The 15,398-nt window shown below is 44.0% G+C and overlaps 1 long non-coding RNA gene across 1 annotated transcript; it reads right to left on the bottom strand.

The window, feature by feature from the left end:
- Positions 1-5,815: 5,815 nt before the first annotated feature.
- Positions 5,816-8,701, bottom strand: LOC125537644. The gene is made up of 4 exons (XR_007296015.1): positions 7,442-8,701; positions 7,071-7,341; positions 6,775-6,874; positions 5,816-6,065 (listed from the first exon to the last, which is right to left on the bottom strand). It is a non-coding gene; the product is annotated as an uncharacterized LOC125537644 (long non-coding RNA).
- Positions 8,702-15,398: the final 6,697 nt, after the last annotated feature.

Raw genomic sequence — 15,398 nt, 5'->3', positions numbered from 1 at the left:
CCTATGAGCAGCAATTGCGGCATTTTCAGTGCCGTCTCCATTGGTACAGATAAAAAAGGCCGAACATGTCCTCTCCTCGATGACCTCCGTGTTCCTCATGCGAGCCACCCTTGCCCGTGCAGCATCAAATGCCGCTTCGGCGGAGGCCAGACGTGCACGCAACACAGCTTCCTCCTGCATGGCGGCGAGCAGGGCATCCTCCAAGTCTCTGCTTGCTGAGGCACACCCAGCTACATCTCCGCCCCCTCTCAGCACTTCATCTCCTACGTGCCTTCCTCCTCCATCCTCTGCACCACACGAACTTCCATCATCCGACCGCACTGACTCCATGACCCTGACCTCACCACCTGTCATCTTCCTCCCTCTCCTCAGCGCACAGCAGCAGCAACCCACAACAGCTCCTTCCTTTTCCAATCAGCAGCAACACAACCATAGCTGTGCACCACCAGCGGCACAGCACCAAGCACACAACAGCAACACACAGCTCTCTCTTTCAATAGCAGCCGCAGAACACAGCAGGATCACTCACTCCAGCAACTCAACAGTACACTCAGCAGCAAACTAAGCAGCAGTAGCTACACCTTCTCTAAACACACCCGAAACAGCTCATCTCAGCAGCAACTCTCAGCAGAATCAACAGTACAGCATCCAGCAGTAGCAGGTCTAGCACCACTGCACCCAGCAACACCTCTGCTTCCTTTGCCAAGCAGCACCAACTCACCCAGCAGTACCATAGCACCCACTTCATCTTCCTCTGCCAAGCCTCAAGAGCTCAGCAGCCAGCAGCACCGCCTCCTCGCACGTGCGCACGCAGCCATGCACAGCCGTCTCTCCTCGAGAGCGAGCAGTGCCGCCGCGCTCCTCCTAGCTCCGCCTCCGCTGGCCACGCAGCTCCCACTGCCGCCTCCTCCTTCCTCCTCCACAGTCGCTCACGGCCGCCTCCTTTCCGTGTTGCGCACGCACAGCTCACGCGCAGCCGCCCCACAGCTCCCGCCAGACTCCGCACAGCAGCAAAAGGGAAGAGCTCCGCCGCCCAGGTGAGCTCCACCGCCGCCTAGGTCCGCCGGCCTTCCCGCCAGGCCCCGCCATCACCGGCCTCTGATACCATGTAGGATTGGGAGACGGAAGTACCTTCGAACAACCGAGCTGGTGTGTGGCGGCTCTGCTGGACTGAACGGGAGCACTCTCCTTCTAGGTCAATGGTCACTTGGCTGACATGGGCCTGGGCCTCATGGGCCTCACATACAATAGAACATTATATGTACATCTCACGCTATAGAAAAAGGACCAGACTGTACACTAACTACATATGACCAGATTACAAAGTCCACCATGCCACAAAAACATTTAGCACCCATTTAAATATGGATTTGGGTTCATATCCACACAAAAGGGCAGTAATTATTGTGAAGCTAGAAAAAGAATGCTCCTACTATAGAAAATATACGCCGACAACAACACCATCCAATTAGAGCTTGAAAACAGGAACAGAGAAGGCACCTATAGCTGTTCATGGAGCTGTGTCTGAACCTCTATTTGCATATGTATAGCTTCTTCCAAGTTCCTAAGAAAAGGAGAAGGGACCAAATGTAAATTTGTAAGGTCATGGTATTTACTATGCATGCATTCTAGTGCAATAATTCAGAGATATTACTTGTTTTTTAACGGATAACTTCCACTGCTACCTGATTGTACTTTCTTAATGCCCGAGGAGGCCTTATTGTCTGCACATAGTATGCATCAAAATTCATCAGCATAAAGAAGGACTACTCATGAGTAGAAAGATCATTGTTGTAACTTGGAACGACATGTTCTAGTAGCAGTCCTAGATGCAGGGAATAGAGATAACCGTGTGACAGGTTGACAAGAGAAAACTTACTCCTCAGCCCCAGCCTTATCCCGATGCGGTGCTTCAATGCTAAGACTATCATTCTGTTGGCCATTCTCATTCGGAGAATATTTTACCTTGTTAGATAACACCTGGGTAATGAAGGACATTAGAATATTAAATATAATCAGATGGATTTTTCTTCCCACAATATAAACAACCAGTGGATCAAGCAATTACTTGAGGACATGCATGATGATTAGAGAATAAAGAAAAAGATAGAGGGTTATACATGTAAGAGTTGCACAGAATTGCTACAAGCAAGCGAAGGCGACATGGAAGGAGAAGAATACAACAGTGGCAGGTCTAGGGATATCAACATGTATCATGCATTCCCAAATTTCTATGGTATAGGTAATGACATGCCTTTTATGTGATCACCTCCCAACATAACAAAATAGTTTCTTATATGTTCAATAATTGCTTGCTGAAATGCATGTCATAATCCTTGATTTATGTAATGGTCATTTTAGTGCATGTCATTTCAATTGTTTCTTTTGATGCTGGATTAATTCTTTAAGAACAACAATACTCAAAAGGGTGGCCATTGCCTTTGTCTATTCAGCGAAGGTAAAGAACTGCATGTTTTGGTGGTTATAGATTGAGAATTAACCTGAGAAGGTTGTAGAGATAGATTATTAGTAGACTATGCAGGACCTGTTGAAAGCTGATCACATATTTCCTGAACATCCATTGACCTGTGTTGTGACATGCATGAAACTGAAAACTGTTGTTCATACCGTCGAATAAAGAAAACTGAAATTGTGGTGTTTCCATATATATATTTATTAGAAATTACTAAGCTTATTGAACATGTAAATAATCCATAACAGAAAACATGAATTCAAATGCAACAATTAAAACATTTCTACAAACCAGATAAGAGCACACTAACACCTACATATTATTTGCGAGGCTGCGGATTGCAAGTTAAAACAAAATCAGTGTAGGGTTATAAAAGTTGACCATGATTTATAATAAAAGAACACATTCTAGCAAAAGAACATATGTTCTGTTGGTAGAGATTCGAGACTAATTGTGTGCATACACAAGGAACGCACGTTCCAGATATTGAAATGGACCCAAGCAAAAAAATGCACGGCCTTATTTATGAAATTTAGACCACAATGTCTTAGCAAGCATATGCTCCTAAGAAAGAAGGCAGGTCTAGCCATAAAAAAGGTTTCATCTGTGAGAAGCACTTTCACAAACACATGTTGTGCAACCTGTTCTACTAATCAAAGCAAACCAGCAAGAGGAGAAGACCAAAATCAGCAACCTGCAAGCTAAAGATGGGGCATTGCAACTTGTCATCTGTTGTTGTCTGAGAAGAGGAAAAAAGGGGAGGAGACGGAATGAAGCGATCATTGATTGAGAGAAAGAGAGAGAGAGAGAGAGAGAGAGAGAGATTTGGTGAAGCTCACCTCGGTGTGCGACATGAGATGCCCTCGCCGTTGCTCGACGTGTGCGCAGCCCTGAAGCCGCGACTGTGGTACCCCGAAGCCGTGACCGCGGTCTTGACCACCGCTCTTGCCGCGTCTTCAGCTTGCTGCACGCATTGCGATGAGGCCGACGCGGCTGCTGCTCCCCTTCTCCTGCTGAGTCCGGATCGAGGGCGCGCTCCTCGGCTCGAGCTCCTCCTGTCGAGGCCTCCGTCTCTAGCATCCCTGGCCGCCCAATGAGCGAACATACAGATTTCATAAAATAAAAAAAGATAACTTGTGGAGAGGAAGGGGATTAGAAAGAGGAACTCACGGGGGACATGCAACGAGAAGAGATGGGGAATGAGATGGCGACCGCCGCCGTCCTTGCGCCTCCCATTCTTCCCATCCCTCTCCTCCCTCTCCTCACGCCCAGCTCGACTACGACCCCGCGCGCTAGCACCTCCGCCTCAACCAACCGCGCCGCCCGGACACGATATCTGTCGCGCCGCCATGACCACGGCCTCCTCCTCCTCCTCGTGCATCTGCCATCACTGCAGCCACTCCTTCTGCCGAGCACAAGTGGTGGCGTCGGGGAAGTGGAGGGAAAGAGGAGCTCGGGGCGGCGACTGTGAGGGGATTGGGGGGAAAGCTTTAGTCTCCTCTTTCCTATCTCTTTCTCCCTCGTCCCCTTCCTCTTCTCTCTCTCCTAGCTGTCATCACCCTTTGGGTGCAGGTCGCCGGCCCCGCCGGGACGGACATGGGAGAGGACTTTGGCCGACCACAAGCTCCAGACGCGGGAGAGGACTCCAGCTCGAATCTAACGCCGCCGCCGCCCTTCGCCTGTAGGTCGCCACCGCCAGGATGGACGCGGGAGAGGAGCCATGGAGGATAAAGGGCGCGACGAAAGAGATGAGCGACGGCGGCGACCACACGCTGTTGCAGAGGAGGAGAGGAGGAGGCAGCGTAGGGGTGATGGAGAGAATGGAAAGAGGGGATGCAGGGCTCGAGGGGCGGGCGATTGGTGGCTCGAAGGGGCGGGCGGTTGGTCTAGGGTTTCACCGTGAGAACCCCACGCTCGCTGCGGAGCTCATCTTTTCGCACACAGGATAAGCGCGAGACACGCTGTAAAACTGGACCCACAAGAAAAGGAGGACCGCCCGTCATCCAGTGGCACATGAAAGTATGACGTGTAGATGAATGGGTGGCTGGATTTTCAACAGCGGGGTAGAAGCGCGCCAGCGAGGCAGATCGAACGAAGCAAAATCACCTCACGATGCAAAGCCTCCAGAACGGCGGGTAGGGTAGCAGGGTTTATATGTTCGATGTTGCCTATTCACGTAACTGGTCCAAGCCCACTTTCATGTCCCATTCCTTCGAGAAGATCCTGAACAAGAAGAGGATCATGATGGTGCTCCCAATTGGCGCTCTCAGCACCAGTTAGCCATCCCCACACTCGAAAGGAGAGATATAGCAGGCCGGGCCAGAAAAACGCGAAATCAGCGCTCGCTCGGTCGCTCGTCCATCCGCTCGCTCGCACATATCTTTCTTTTTGAGTCGGGACTCGCATGCATCTCAATGGTACACCAGTTTGCCCTTTGACTTTTGGAAGAAAAAAATAATCATAGATCTACTATTTTTTTCAAATTTGAGAAGAAGTTTGCGAGTTTCAGGAAAAAGAACAAAATAATTTGCAAAAACAAAGAAGTTTGTGAATTCAAAACTGTTTAGGGATTTTGAAAGAAAGGTCAAAAACTTCAAAACAGAAGTTCATGAATTTGGGGAAAAACTTCATTGATTTTGAAAAAAACAAATTTGAAGAAAGTTCATCGATTCTAAAAAAAGTTCATCGAATTTGAAAAAAGTTCATCAGTTGTGAAAGAAAAAAATCATCGACTTTTAAAAAAATCACAAAATATTTAAAAAGTTCATTGATTTTGAAAAAATTTAATCAAATTTGAAAAAAGTTCATCAATTTTTTAAAACAATCATTGATTTGAAAAAAGTTCACAAATTTAAGAAAAGAAAAATGAACCAGGAAGCAGAAAAACATAAAACAACATGGAAAACGTAGGGGGTGCTTTTCCAATACATAGAAATGTAAAACAAGAAGTAGGTATTCACAACCATCGAGGTGGCATAGTTGTTAGTGTACTTCACTCGGAAGGAAGAGATCGCGTGTTCGATCGCTCGAATGAACACGTGATCTCTTCCTTCCATGCGGACAAAAAATACATTAGAGAGAACATCTGGCACAAAAATATAATGTAAAGCTCGGCTTAGGTCACAAACATATTACCTAGCTTGATAAAAAACACTACAGCTCATGTTCAATCTAAAGACTTAACAGGACACGAGTCTGTTAAATCATAAACAATCATGGCAGGCCATTAACATAATTCAGTAGAAGATCATACAAAATTAGGACAACAAGCAAAGTTGAGGTGATACTGTTTCAGGAACAATAGACAAAAGCATGGATATGAACCTGTTGAGTGCAAATGTAGCATCAAATCAAAGTGTAATCAGATTTCACAAACAAAACAAAAAAACATAACGGGACACAATAGCAACAGAATTATCTGATTCACATGCTCAAGCAGAAGTCGGCAGCACAGTTTCAAAGGTTTGTTACTCTGATTCAAACATTTAGTTCATTACATAATATATAATACAGATAGTCCTTATGAATCAACACACTTTGACGATGACATCCTACTCCATGCTTCCTTTTGAGGTTTCCAATCTTAACGGTACTGCGAAACAAGAGTGTACATTCAGTAATCTAAAATTAATTTGTGCACAACACGAACATTCAGGTATTCGGAAATAAAAGAGATGTACAGTAAAAACAAATGCATCAGAACAGAAACATAATTTACCCAAACCTATGAATTCAAGCATAAAACCTACAATTAATCAGAAATATCCTTCCAAAGTTCAATCATCTACATACTCCAGTACATTACAGTTACTCAGGATATGTATATATACCTACTTAATGGATATCCATACTATTGCAATGCATTCCATGTATGTGGGAACAACAAAATAGAGCTTTGTACCAAAGTCATGAAGATAGTTGCAGCAACGGTCCTAAGATGACTTATGGTGTTTAATGATTCATGAGTTTAGATCAAAGAGATGACAATATTATAAGGCAGAACATGAGGTGATGATTGCAAAAGTTGACCTGGAAGATTATTGGAGCAGGAGGGGAGCAGCACACGCATCTATCCAACAAGTGAATCTAACATGCCATATCAAACATTACGTAATAGTCCATGCTACCTTACCTGCTGGTGGTCTACAACAAATTAAACTAGTTCACCATACAGAGAAGCCTTGTTGACAAATCATGTAACATTGCAAAGCAAGCATGGAGTGACATAAACTATCGCTCGGATGATATAAAATTCAGGCATGCGATTCAGGAAATCGACCAACGGTGTGGCTACCGCATACCTTGATGAAGCCAATGTCCTTGGCGTTGCTGCGGAAACACTGCCTGCAGCACATTAGCCCGTACTTGCGGATCAGGCCATGTGAGTTGCCACAGACATGGCTGCAACAACCAAAAACCCAAGCCGCAACCCGTCACAAACTCAGCAAATAATACAAGTCATGTAAATCTTGAATCTCAAACACAAGCTAAGCGACCAGCTTGCGCCGCGGATCTACACGTACATAGAGAAACTGCCTCTTGCTACCAATCTAAGACAGGGCACGATATGTGGGTGCTAGAGAGAGGGGATTATTACCAAACCCTGGATCCGGGGCCGTAGTTCTTGGGGTGCGAGTTCTAGACATTCGAGTGTCCAATGGCTGCAGCCACCTGCTTATGCATCTCCTCGGCTGTTAACTCAAAAGTCACTGTAGGCTCTGACAAGAAGTCGTCGTCGTTGTCATTCTCCTCTTCTAGTAACTAAAAATCCACTTCAAGGTCCTAGAATGGGTACTCGTCATCCTCCATCTCCTGAGCGTCCTCCATCTCCTCAGCAATCGTTCTGGTCTGCTGCGTCTCTTTGGGGCCTGGAACAAAGAACAAACAGGAAGTCTTTAGACAAGAATGGAAAGGAGGTAACTAGGATACATTATGAAGCTTACTAGTATGAATTACTATGAAGCTGACCTGATGCTACGGTGCGTAATGCGTACGGTAGTGGAAGATTGCTATATGGGTACGCCTCATCCAGAATCATGTAACATACCCTCTCGAGCTCCAATGCTTTGGCATCCAATGAGAAACATGCAATAGTATCATGTCCAAATACATGTCTCCCTTCGGAAGAAAAAACTCTACACATGTCACCTACAACAATTCTTTTCTCTTCGCGCCATGGTCCGGAAATATCACCTTCACTTTGCCAATAAATGATCTTGCTTCTGTCATAGTCTTGGTACGTCAGAAACATCCCGAGACTGCCTTCATCTGCCTCCACGATACATATGTCTTCATCACAAACTCTGTCCACGGGAGGGCCATCAATAGTAGAAAACTCCATTGTCATGGGGTCAAGAAAACCAGCGTTTCCCATCTATTGATATTAGATACGAAGTAGAAGCGGCCGTGAGCATATTGTGCACGGCAGTGGTTAACCATCCCTGGCAGAGTAAACAAACGGGAGCCAACAGGACCCCTCCAGATTACAGATGGATGGGCTTCGCACTGACAAGTCCAGGAAGAGAAGACATGGGTATCAAAATGGTCTCCTCTCGGCGCCATCCTAATCACTCTGAAGGTTGTCTGCCCATCCTTGTCAACAACAGTTTCCGGCATCGGTGGGGCTAAGAAAATGTTTCTTTTGGATGTCGCAGCGTCGTGGAGTTTGGGGAGAACCACATACGTGCGGTGCAAGGGGTCGCACACCACGTAATCCTCACCAAACACCTCATTCACTGTGGCGAGGATGACGCGACCCTCGCGGATATCCACGACACCATAGATGATGCTCTCCGTCCTAGGGAGGAAGGAGAAGGAGAAGTCGCAGGCGTTGTCGACGGTCTTGGCTGCCAGCGCGGAGGGGTGCGGCGAGATGGCGCGGTGGAAGTCGCCGAATTTGCCGACAAAGCCCAGGAGGGGCGAGGTGTGGCGTTTGCGGTGTTGCCGGCGGAAGTAGCTGTCAGCGATGAGGTCGCGGAAGGACTTGCAGGCGACCGAGGTGCGGCCGAGGTCGGCTGGGTCGGGGAGGCAGAGGAAGATGCTCCCCAGCATCTGCGCCAACAGCTTGTCCATCTCCTGTCCGACCTAGGCTGTCCGGCGTGGAGGATGTGGAGAGGTGGTTGGCGGCGGCGTAGTGTGGTGTTGGGGAGGGGGAATGATCAGAGCACGCGTAATTTTAGGGTTTGTGTAGAGTCCTATGGCTGTCTAAATGGGCTCAATACACCTGTTTGGCCCATAAGGAAAACACATTCAATCTCTCTCCGTCTATTTGTGGAGTGCTCCTTTTTATTATTTTTAGAATTTGGAGAGCTCCTGTTTGGCGCCTTAAGCGCCCGAACAGGTAGCTGACGCCCACGCACCGCACCTCATGGGCCAGCCCACCACGTGCAGTAGAAGGAAAAATGCCTCGCGAAAAAATCACACAAAAAAGTGTGGCTACAAGGACTGGAACTCGCGCCTTGCAGGCACAACACAAGAACAATTTTCTTAACCACTACAGCCGGTAAGCGCCACGACTACAATGGCCGCGAAAGTTTTAAGAACCAATGTATGCGCTCTATTTATTAGATTTGTGAATTATTTGAAAACAATTTGGAAAAGTTGATTTTTTAAACAAAAAGAGTTCATCAAATTTTCAAAAAAGCTTATGAATTTTAAAAAATAGTTCATTGATGTTTAAAAAAAGTTCATCGAATTTGAAAGAAAAGTCATCGATTTGAAAAAAGTTCATAAAATTTGGAAAAAGTTCATCCATCTTTTTCAAAAGAGTTCATCGGATTTGAAAAAAGTTCATTGATTCTGTGAAAAGGTCATCCAATCTAAATAAAGTTCATCGAATTTGAAAAAGGTTCATTGACTTTGAAACAAAGTTCATCGATTAAAAAAGAGTTCATCAAATCTAAAAAAAGTTCATCGAATTTGAAAAAAGTTTGTTGATTCTAAAAAAAAGTTCATCAAATCTGAAAAAAGTTCATAGAATTTGGAAAATAGTTCATCGATCTTGAAAAAAGTTCATCAATCTTGAAGAAAAGTTTATCAATTTTAAATAAAAAATCATGAATTTGAAGAAAAAAGTTCATGCATTTAGCAGAAATGAAAAAAATCACGAATTTCAAAAGGTTTTGCGAATTTAAGAAAAGTCTTGATTTAAAAAAATAACATATTTCCTTAATGATAATTGAAACTGTCCTATAATCACGGGAGAAGATTCTGGGCGCGAGGAAATCGGGAAGGGATCGTGCGAGAGCAGAAGCGGATCGAGCGGCTCCAGAATCATGTGAATCTGTCGCTAACTTCCAGTCGACTGGAAGTTAGCTTTCTTGATTTGTAAAAAGAAAAGAAACGGAAAAAGAAAGAGAAAGAGAAAAAGGAAGAAAAGCCGGCCAAAACAAATAAGAAAAAAAACAAAAGAGAGAAACCACTGCGTTTTTAACTAAGAATAAAGCCATGCCTAAAGTCATCACTACTGCTATCGTAGTCTCTTGGTTGCCTCTCTCTGTACGTTACCTAGAGATCTCGAGTTTGAAACTAGTTGGGCACATCTTTTTTGAACTTTAATAGAATAGAAAAAAAAGTGAGTGTGGGCTGGCCCAAGGCGGAGAGGGGGGTGTGCGCCGGTTAGGGGATTTCCCTAAATCCGGCGCTTAAGGCGCCCAATAGGATCTAACCTGGGACGACCAGAGCTGGATCTGGATCGTAGGTTTGAGGATCCGACGGTTGAGGCAGTCAAATCGCTGTGGAGGCTCCTAGCTATCTGCATTATACTGTTTTTTAATAATAGGATTTTTTATTCCTTTTACTTATTTTTCCTCCTTTTTCTCCACCCTCTTTACTGTATTTTTTTCTCTTTAGAAAATATAGTAAATATAGTTGCCATGCAGCTGTAACTCTAGTTAGTAGTTACGCATTCCTAGTGGACATACGTTTCCGCAATAGCCGGCTGGCGTGCTTGCAATTGCAGTTGCGCTCGGTTGAAGTGGGATATTGTAGTTGCGCATAGCCGGCGGGCGTGCTATAATTACACATAGATGAGCATGTTGTAATTGTGTGTGACGTGGAAAAAAACACATAAAATAGTCAAACAAAAAGGGAACATCTCCACGAAACTTCATGTAAACTAGATGATGCTTTACCCATTGCTGTGGAAACTTTGTTAAAGAAATGCATAAATAGTTGCTAAAATAATTAAATCTAATGAAAACATATAATCTTGAAAATCAATAAAACATATGTCTAGAAATAAAAAAGAATTGCAACAAAAAATGCCATTTCGAACAAAAATGTGAAGGACGACTAGTATGATGTGACAGTGCTACATGCATAGACTAATGTAAAATAATAATATAATTTATAAGTTAAATGCATGGCTTGCTTAGAGCAAGTATAATAAGATGACCTAGGCAGGCTGTAAGACTTTAAATATTATACCTTTGTTGAGTTGGATGAGAGAGAAGTTGAGAGAGAGGAGAAGCGAGTTATAGATTTACAGCCGGCTATAGCACGGGCTCCAAAAAACTATGTGAGAGTGTATGGTGGGCCATGTGGTAAAAAAGTACTACTTCTTTGTAGCCCACTACTATACATATTGGCTATTACATTGGCTATAGATGACATGGCAACATGTTATAGCCATCAACCGGCTATATTGTTAATCATGATCTTATGTGGTAGACTTAAATGCATGACTTAGTGGGAGAGAACACTTAAATGCATGACTTAATGGGGACGTTGAGATGAACACTTTCCATGTTGAGAAAATTTGGATAAACTTTTTAAAAATAATATAGGATTCGACCAAGGAGTTGAGCGAGATAGTTAACACTCTTCTAGATAAAAGCTAAGAAACCCGTGTATTATAACACTAAATTTTGATCATATTATGTGTTTTTTTGGAATGATATTGTGTCTATTTCTTGTTGATGGAATCGTACGATTTCATTATCAAAATCACTAGAGTTTGGGTGGATTTCTTCCACATGATCGAAGGTGTGGTAGGTTATGTATTTTTTTTAATAAGATTCAAATTCTAAATAAAAATATCTTTTGACCGAGCGATCAAACTACAAATAGTTTTGAGAGAATTCCTTATTTAACATTGTCTTAAATTTTCTCTTCCTATTTGACACTGAAAATATTTTTCTTCCTTATTTAACACCTATTCTAAATTTTATGTCCTTTATAACACTTTCGTCTATTAGCCTTAACGGTGTTAAATGTCAGTTGAAAAGACCTTTTTACCTCTCATGTGGCATGTGACCAAAATTTAGATGCTAATATTCAAAAACAGAAAAGACACGTCCACAGCTCGCCCGACCATGCAGCCACTCCGGGGGCTATGTAGCTGACTAGCATGCAACTCCAACTCATACACACGCACGACACACTTTTTTGAGAATTTGGAGAGCTCCTATTCGGCGCTTTAAGCGCCCGAACAGGTAGCTGGCGCCCACGCGCCGCACCTCATGGGCCGGCCCACCACGCACAGTAGAAGGAAAATTGCCTCGCGAAAAAATCACGCAAAAAAGTGTGGCTACAAGGACTGGAACTCGTGCCTGCACAACACAAGAACAATTTTCTTAACCACTACAGCCGGTAAGCGCTACGACTACAATGGCCGCGAAAGTCTTAAGAACCAATGTATGCGTTCTATTTATTAGATTTGTGAATTAGTTGAAAACAATTTGGAAAAGTAGGTTTTTTTAAACAAAAAGAGTTCATCAAATTTCAAAAAAAGCTTATGAATTTTAAAAAACAGTTCATTGATGTTTAAAAAAAGTTCATCGAATTTGAAAGAAAAGTCATCGATTTGAAAAAGTTCATCAAATTCGGAAAAAGTTCATCCATCTTTTTCAAAAGAGTTCATCGGATTTGAAAAAAGTTCATCGATTCTGTGAAAAGGTCATCCAATCTAAATAAAGTTCATTGAATTTGAAAAAACGTTCATCGAATTTGAAAAAGGTTCATTGACTTTGAAACAAAGTTCATCAAATCTAAAAAAAGTTCGTCGAATTTGAAAAAAGTTTGTTGATTCTAAAAAAAAGGTTCATCAAATCTGAAAAAAGTTCATAGAATTTGGAAAATAGTTCATCGATCTTGAAAAAATGTTCATCAATCTTGAAGAAAAGTTTATCAATTTTAAATAAAAAAATCATGAATTTGAAGAAAAAAGTTCATGCATTTAGCAGAAATGAAAAAATCATGAATTTGAAAAAAGTTTGTGAATTTAAGAAAAGTCTTGATTTAAAAAAAAGTTAACGTATTTCCTTAATGATAATTGAAACCGTCCTTAAATCACGGGAGAAGATTATGGGCGCGAGGAAATCGGGAAGGGATCGCGCGAGAGCAGAAGCGGATCGAGCAGGATCGAGCGGCTCCAGAATCGTGTGAATCTGTCGCTAACTTCCAATCGACTGGAAGTTAGCTTTCTTGATTTGTAAAAAGAAAAGAAACGGAAAAAGAAAGAGAAAGAGAAAAAATAAGAAAAACCGGCCAAAACAAATAAGGAAAAAACAAAAGAGAGAAACCACTGCGTTTTTAACTAAGAATAAAGCCATGCCTAAAGTCATCACTACTACTATCGTAGTCTGTTGGTTGCCTCTGTCTGTACATTACCTAGAGATCTCGAGTTTGAAACTAGTTGGGCGCATCTTTTTTGAACTTTAATAGAATAGGAAAAAAGTGAGTGTGGGCTAGCCCAAGGCGGAGAGGGGTGTGTGCGCTGGTTAGGGGATTTCCCTAAATCCGGCGCTTAAGGCACCCAATAGGATCTGGCCGGGGACTGTAACACCCCATGTCATTATGCTACAGTAATGACCTTGTGATAGTGCCAAGTCAGCATGATTAACAATGCTTGATCATCACTGCATCATATCTCATTTCAAATTCCTATTCAAATTGCAATTCAAATTTAAAGTGGAATATCAAGTTGCTCAAACACTGATGGAAAAATATGAAATTATAATCAACAATTGTGGGATTAGTTAAATGACTCTATCAACCTCAAATAGTAGCAAACAGTAGCATTTTAATACCATTTTAATTAATAGAAATTCAAATGAAATCATTATTTTACCAAACCAATTTCTGGCAATGTTAAATATTACCTAGTATTTAATTGAACAACACTTGTATTTTACAAAAGTAATTTGTTAGTCAAACAATTTGCAGAACTAAATAAGAGAATAAAACAGAAAGAAAACAAAATGGAAAACAAAAAACACCACTGTGCACTTACTGGCCCAGTGCAACAGTGCCCACGCCCGCTATCGCCTTCCTCCCCCTCGTGTCGCCTCCAAACGCCATCACCGTCGCCAGAGCCGCGCGATGGGTGACACTAGCGCCTCCCCTGTCGCCCTGCTCATCTACAAAGACCATCCCGAACCCTCCTGCTAACCCTAGCCCGCAAGCATCCCCACTCCATCGCCCCTCTTCTCTATTTGGGCGAATGCCCGAGCGCTACCCTCGCCACCATTCACCATAGCCACGGCCATCCACACCCATTCGTCGCTCCGACCAGTCCAGGAGCTCCGGCATGGACCACCTCTTCTCCCTCGACACTGGATCGGGATCGGGAAGCAACGCCGACGCCGCATTTGACCTCTTCTCCGCCCACGGCCACCGCATGACCTCACCGCCAATCTGTGCCACCGCGAGCTCCCCGGCCTCCCCAAGCTGCTCCTCATCACCGATGTGAGCAACTGCCCCTCCCCACCTCTTACTCCCCGTCGATTCAAGCCGTAGGCTCGATCCCGTCACGGTCGACGTTCTGCCGCCGCCAAGACCTCGTTGTCGGTGCCATTGCGGTGACCCAATGGTCACCCGCTGCTGCTCGTTCGCTTCGCCGCACGCCGAAGAGCACCGCCAGCCCCTTAATTTGTCCCCGCACGCGCTGTAAACACGAGTTCGAGCTCGCCCGTATTCCGGCCGCCGCCCTCGTCGTCACTGCCGTCAGCTCCGGCGACCCCGCGACCTCCCGCTCCTTTCTCTGGATGCGCGCGAGCGTGGGCTTCCGGAAGATGCCCTCCTCCATCCAAATGGTCACCGGATGCCGATTTCCGGCCACCGCCGCTGCGTCTGGCCTCGTCACCGGCGCGCGCGTTGTTTAAACCCTGCGGGTCCCACCCGTCAGGGTCATTAGTGGTTAACTAACTCCCTAACACTCGCTGACGCTGGGCCCCGCGCTGGTTAATTAGAGCTAAATAAAATGGTTTAATTAAATTAACTACTGACATGTGGGGCCCACATTACTGTTCAAACGGATGAGGACTGCTGATTGTGTGTGTTGAGTCAGCACTGGGTGAAGGAAATATGCCCTAGAGGCAATAATAAAGTTATTATTTATTTCCTTATATCATGATAAATGTTTATTATTCATGCTAGAATTGTATTAAACGGAAACATAATACATGTGTGAATACATAGACAAACAGAGTGTCACTAGTATGCCTCTACTTGACTAGCTCGTTAATCAAAGATGGTTATGTTTCCTAACCATGGACAAAGAGTTGTTATTTGATTAACGGGATCACATCATTAGGTGAATGATCTGATTGACATGACCCATTCCATTAGCTTAGCACCCGATCGTTTAGTATGTTGCTATTGCTTTCTTCATGACTTATACATGTTCCTATGACTATGAGATTATGCAACTCCCGTTTGCCGGAGGAACACTTTGTGTGCTACCAAACGTCACAACGTAACTGGGTGATTATAAAGGAGCTCTACAGGTGTCTCCAAAGGTACATGTTGGGTTGGCGTATTTCGAGATTAGGATTTGTCACTCCGATTGTCGGAGAGGTATCTCTGGGCCCTCTCGGTAATGCACATCACATAATCCTTGCAAGCATAGCAACTAATGAGTTAGTTGTGAGATGATGTATTACGGAAAGAGTAAAGAGACTTTCCGGTAACGAGATTGAACTAG

The sequence above is a fragment of the Triticum urartu genome, chromosome 2 (genome assembly GCF_003073215.2).
Source record: "Triticum urartu cultivar G1812 chromosome 2, Tu2.1, whole genome shotgun sequence".
NCBI classification, from domain to species: Eukaryota; Viridiplantae; Streptophyta; class Magnoliopsida; order Poales; family Poaceae; genus Triticum; species Triticum urartu.
The sequence above is the reverse complement of the archived record's forward strand: the minus strand, read 5'-3'. Positions and strand labels throughout refer to the sequence as shown.